The sequence below is a fragment of the Amblyomma mixtum genome, chromosome 10, assembly GCF_055824585.1.
Source record: "Amblyomma mixtum isolate Tamu chromosome 10, ASM5582458v1, whole genome shotgun sequence".
NCBI lineage: Eukaryota > Metazoa > Arthropoda > Arachnida > Ixodida > Ixodidae > Amblyomma > Amblyomma mixtum.
The window spans coordinates 173,903,659-173,909,822 of record NC_143021.1 but is presented as its reverse complement, the minus strand read 5'-3'; the positions used below and the strand labels follow the sequence as shown (position 1 = coordinate 173,909,822).

The window sequence follows — 6,164 nt, the reverse complement described above, 5'->3', positions numbered from 1 at the left end:
GTGCTTGCATCTCGCCTGAGGACTTGAAGATCCTACAGAAGGGACCCAAATTCAGCTTTCAACCACCTTGAAATAAGTACCAGCTCCTGGCAATGGTGCGACAGATGACACAAAAAGTTCCGGAGCAAGACAAGGCGCGTGCCATTGGGGACGGTGTCGATGTGCTACGCCGCTGTGGGGCCTCGCTCAAGCAGACTAAACCTCCCATAGTGTCCATCGCCAAGCGCCTCAAGGAGGGAAACCTTATGGCACTACAAAGCGACAAAGAAGGCGGATTTGTCATCCTCCCTGACCACTTGTTCCAGGAGAAGGCTGTGGTAGCGCTCGAGAAGAACTTCAAGAAGGTCCAGTTCCGGCCCAGTAGACAGAAAGCAATTGCTTTAAGTCTCCTGACGAGTTTTCATCTCGACGGAACCCGATAATTGGCTGAGAAGGCATGAAACTCTTTCTTGGAAGTCTTCTTCACAGGCAAAACACATAAGCCCGACTGCCCTCTGAGGACCATCATCTCGGAAAACGGTACGTGGCAAGCTGAAGTCGGTGCATACCTACAACGGCACTTGAACGGCCTGCCTATAGATGACCCTTTTTTGGTAAGGAGCTCGTGAGAGGCGATACAGTGACTCAAAGGCAGAACAGACGCTACGACTGGCTTCACTATCGACGTAGAAGACCTGTTTTATTCCGTTCCGCATAGTGGCCTGTACGCAGCTGTGCGCGATGTGATTCAAAGGTCGGGTGAAGTGCGCTTTCAGAACAGCTCGGGTGTGAGCAGTGACAATTTTCTTCGCCTTCTAGAGTTCTATCTTGAATCTACAGTTGTTCAGCATAGTGGTCAGTACTTCGTGCAAAAGAATGGCATTTGCATCGGGTCGTCAACAGCGCCAGTCCTCTGCGACATCTACCTGGCTGCCGCCGATGAGCGCATAAGCCAGGATCTCCCGAGTACTGTGGTCCATTCGGTCTACCGGTACGTGGATGATTTCCTGATTGTCCTCAAAAGCTGCCCACCTGGTTCTGTTGACCGTGTTACAAGTGAGATTGTCGCCCTTTTCAAATCCCACTCTGGGGGACTCAATTTTACGTGCGAACCTCCGAGTGGCAAGGCTGTGCAGTTTTTGGACCTGCTGTTTAGCTTTGAATAAAATCACCTCTGTTGGACGTATAACCCTCGCTCTAAGAAGGGACTTCTTCCGCATGACAGCGCACACTCAAAACTGATCAAGCGAGGCATTGTTTTATCCGCCATCCAGGCAGCGCTCACGAAAAGCTGTGCCCATACGATGCAGAGCAGCGTTGCGAAACAAGTCCAACGTCTTTACGGTGCTGCGTACTCACCAGCACTGGTGCGTAGTGTTTCTGAGACCCTTCTACAGAAGGTAAAAGTTCAGGGCAAAGACGCAAGCAAGCGTGAGCAGGCTAAACGGCCTCCCCTGGCCGTAATCCCATATCTTCACAAGCTTTCCCATAACTTAAAGAAGGTCGCAAAAAGCAACAATGTTAATCTCGTCTTTTCAGCCCCGTGCAAACTATCACAAGTTTCTACCTTACTGGCAAAGCAGAAGAAAAAGGTTTGCCCTGTAAGACATGTTGATCCGTTTACGCAGTGTGCTACATGTGTCGTCTATGAGATACATTTGAAGTGTGGGAGCGTTTATATTGGGCAAACCGGCAGGTGCCTCAACGAGAGAATGCTTGAGCACCGCCGGAAGGTACGCAACAAAAGCGGTGGGCACCTGGACGACCACTGCAAGATTTGCCAAGGGTGCGAACCATTCTTCAAGCGCACGGTCATAAGAGCACGAGCGAAGACCGAAATAGAAAGAGTCATCATTGAAGCACGGTTGATCGCCAAAGCTGCAGACAAGTGCGTTAGCACCCCTTCAATTTTACTTTTAAACAAGGAGTTGAGTTTTCTAGGCCCGCTTTAATTACCTCTCTATTTTGCTTGACTTTTGTTCTTTAGAACTTTTGACATGTTCCTTAGAACTTTTTCACTTTTTCCTAGTCTCTGTATGGCTTTCAGCATTTGACACAGCTTTCGCGTAGCGTTTTTTTTGTTGTTTGTCTCTTTGACTCTGCTTTGCTTCGACGTTTTCACAGTTTCGCGGTATTGTTTTGTTTTGGCTTTTGTTCTTTGTTTCTGCCGATTGCATCACGATGAGTGGACATCAGTAGACGATAATTCATTCGTTTGTTACTCGTTTCTTTTGGCTCATCCTGGTCATTTAGCCATGCAGTTTTTAGGCACCCAGGTGACGTTGCGTTGCCTCGATGTGCTGTTACTTCCATGTTGTGTGCAATGATATGTATCAGTGTTAGAGAGATTTCCCACGCCTGCTGCTTTATCTGGTCACGTGGGTCTTTGATGGCATTATAAAAGCTGCTCGTTTCTTTGAATAAATGTGTTGGTAGTCAGCGCCAGTCCTGTCCACTTCTTCGTTTGTCCTTCTCTTTTCGCGCTGCATTCTTTAACCATGTTCACCAGAACCTCCTTGAAGAATTAGCGACATCATGCGTTGGAAGGCCAAGGGGGCGGAAGCTAATCCAAAGCATACATGTTTGAAGCGATAAAGTCCGTCGTGTGTTACAAAGGCTGTTAAATCACGGCTCTCTGGATGCAGCAAAACTTGATGATAAGCAGATGCCAGATCTAACTTGGAAAAGTGTGTTGCACCCACAAGGCTGTGCAACAGTTCTTCAGTGTGGGGAAGCGGAAGGGGAGACCTATTCTGATGCGTTGACGCGCTCAATCACATCCGTCTCTTCCTGGCGACGAAGTTCTTCCGAGACCAAAGGTCGTAATGACAGTGGTAGGCGGCGGAGCTTAGACGCAGTGGGTTGGACGGATGGACGGGTTTCGACCTGGTGAAGAAATGTCTTAGCCAGACTAATGCCCTCTCTAAACAGACAATGGAACTCTCCTCTTAAGTAGCTGGGGAGCCCAGCATAACACGGATGCGTTTCTTTTACAGAACAACGTTCTTGGCTACCAGTTGCAGTGGCAGTTGTCTCAAGGCAACAAAGGGATGAGCCCTCAATTCGTAGATTAAGAGCTCTAATCGCATCGATACCGAGAAGCGAAGTGCCCCGATACACGACATAAAACAAAATGGATGCTGTACGAGCCATGTACGTAACCTCAGAGACAAAACATCCATGCACCGGTATGGGCTGTCTTGAATAGTCCAATAACTTAACTAGCGGGGCAGTACAGTGTGCTTTACTGGAGAAATGCTGGTTGAAGAAGCTGTACAACATAATGTAAACTGCTGATCCCGAATCAACTAAGAATGCTAAGCTGGTGTTTCCTGCTAAGACATCAATATGAATACCTGGGTGAGTGGATGCGGCCACTACCAGAATGTTTGCTACGCCACTGCGTTCTTCGCTGCTCAGTTCCCTAACAGAAGCCACGCGTCGATCCTTATTGCACACTGACTTGAAATGACCGACCCGACCGCAGCAATGGCAGCGTTTCCCTTTAGCCGGGCAGTGGAACGACGCAGCCGAGTGCTGATTAGAACCGCAACGAAAGCATTGAAAAAGGGCGTTGCTCTTGGTAGCAACATGCTGTACACTTGTAGACGCAAAAGCTTGGACGTCTTGAGTTGTCTGTTTTAGCTGAGTGGCCACAAGCACAGCACGCGAAAAAGAAAGGCTCGAGCCATCGCGCAACAGACGGTCACGGACATGTTGCGAAGAAATGCCTGTCACAAATTGATCACGGAGCGCATCCTCAAGCACGGCGAACGAACAAGCAGCTGCATGCTCACGTAATGCAACAACATACTCGCTGATAGACTCTCCTGGCTGCTGGACGCGTTTGCGAAGACGGTGACGTTCTACGACGATATTAGTTTGGTTATAAAATGGTTCCCCAAGGCTGTAACCGCATCGTCATATGGCGAAAGTGCCGTCTCTGTCTGTTTTGGCAACAGTCCGGTGCTTGCGCCCTCACTATCTGCTGGCAGATCCTTAGCGGTAGCGCTCTCACCTTCTTTGGCGTCTTTGGCTGACACAGGAAGCGTGAAGAATATTCGCTGGCCTTCGACGCCCAGACTGTGGATAAGAAGGGCTTTGCGACGCTCTGGCGAAAACTCAGACGCTCCCGAAGCCAGCATGTAGTTCTCGAATAGTCGCAGCCATTGTGGCCAAGGAACCGCCGGGCGACCTGGAACAGACAGAAATGGGGGCGGTGGTGCGAGTCCGGAAAAGTTCATGACTGGAAGCGAAAAAGTTGTTATGCCCGCTCTTCCGTTCATCCTCGTCGCCAATGTAGGGTAGGCGTGAACCGCCCTTGAAGACCGTGAGCCATGACAGCAAACGCATGGAACTAAACGCAGTTTATTCAGTGACGCACACACATATATATACACACAACTGTAGCCCCCTGGCGGTGTTCACATTGAAAAGGAAACAAGAACTAACTATACAACACTAACAAGTGAATTTTTCATTTAGTATAGACCGCCAGGTAATCACCACGCATAGCCAAGGCAAAAACTCAAACATGATGACTCAAATAATCAAATTCTTTTGTCGTCAACGCTATCGATGGTGAACTGACACAAGCATCACCATGTTTAGCAATCTGGAAGGCCTCAAAGATTTCACGAGCCTTCCGTGTTTTTCCGTAGCCCAGGATGGTGGCATCTGCGAAACGTGGGGAACATTTTCCGGGACATCTACTGCAATGCAGAGCAAGATTACCATCTTCACCAGCGCCGGCTTATGTTCTGTACTTGCGCAAACTCTCGTTCACGCAGTCCCCCGAGTAAAATTTTTCACAGGTCAGCGGGATGTTGTAGAACACTTCGGTCCGGCGCTTAGTGTACACAGTTCTATGTTTAGTCGTGCAGCGCTTCTTATTTCCGCCAGGCATAATTCGTGCACAAAGACCTAAAAGTTTAACTGGCGCAGAAAAAACCAAATTGACCTCTTGACGCTCGGTGACTTTCTTAACAATGTGCGTCACTTTGTGCAAATAAAGCATGACTTGGACATTTTTCCTTTTGTCAGTGGCATCATTGTTTTCCTTCTTGGCCATGCCCTACATATCATTTAATACGGATTCAGCGACCGCTCTCAACATTTCAGCTGGGAAGCCTACATCAGACAGACGGGCTTGCGTTGTGGCACTGGTTGACACGGTGTGGCAGCAACATTTTTCACCTTGTTATGGAAACAAGCCTTGGCAATACCTCGCCTCACTAGTTTAGAGTGATTAGAGTCAAATGGTAGAAGCCCTTTTTATGTTCTTAGTGAGTACATCCAGCACACATGGCCTTCTCCACATAATGTTAACAACATGTCTATAAAACGGATGGAATTGTTAGTGGCTAATTCATGAGTAAACTTCAAATGGGATGAGCAGCGCATAAAGAAACCCAAAACATGTTCAACTATCATCTGGCAGAAGTCATTAGGTCTGATGTTTAAAAGCACTAAAAAGTCATCAACATCTCTGACAACTCGCAGAGCACACCCATAGTTAAAAAAACTTCGAAGCGAGCGGTCAAAGTTGGTAAGAAAATATTGCAGAGTACTGGGGCTACACAAGCTCCTATACAAATTCCATTTTTCTGAGTATAAAAAATCTCTGCCTCTCCCGTAACCGAGAGCGAGTAAGCATGAAATGTTTACGGGCATAACACATTGGTTGTAGATGGTACTAGCCAAAATCTTGAAATGGGTCTAGTGTTCACCGCACCGCACCGCACCGCACCGCACCGCGCCCTTGTTGCGTCGAAGCGATCGCCTGCGATAGTGCGGGCTTAGGTAGGCAGCCGCGAACCGTAGCGGCCTTGTAGCTTTCGGGAGCAGCCGCATAATCATGGCGTTTTCGGCAGGGGCGAGCAGTCTTCTGCTGTCGCGTATCACCCGCAAAGCTATCGCTTTCCGCAAGACGCTTCCTATCTCTCCTTTCATCAGGCTCCATTGTTTGGCTCAAGCAGCTGTGACGGCGGCGGCAATGAAATGCAGGACGATGCAGAAGCGTACGCGGACACGACGAGACGTAGCCTGACAAGAATGTATCTGCAACGCGTTCGAATACTCCGCGAGCGTGTATACATCTCCTTGCCAAAGGGGGAACCTTCATGACCTTAAGGCCCAGCGGCCGGTCCTTTACACGCGTGAGTGTGGGACCGCAGCGCCATGAC

General features: G+C 48.8%; 1 pseudogene; it reads right to left on the bottom strand.

Annotated features, from left to right (window-relative positions):
* Positions 1–2,727: 2,727 nt before the first annotated feature.
* Positions 2,728–4,265, bottom strand: LOC149327776 (uncharacterized; annotated as a pseudogene).
* Positions 4,266–6,164: the final 1,899 nt, after the last annotated feature.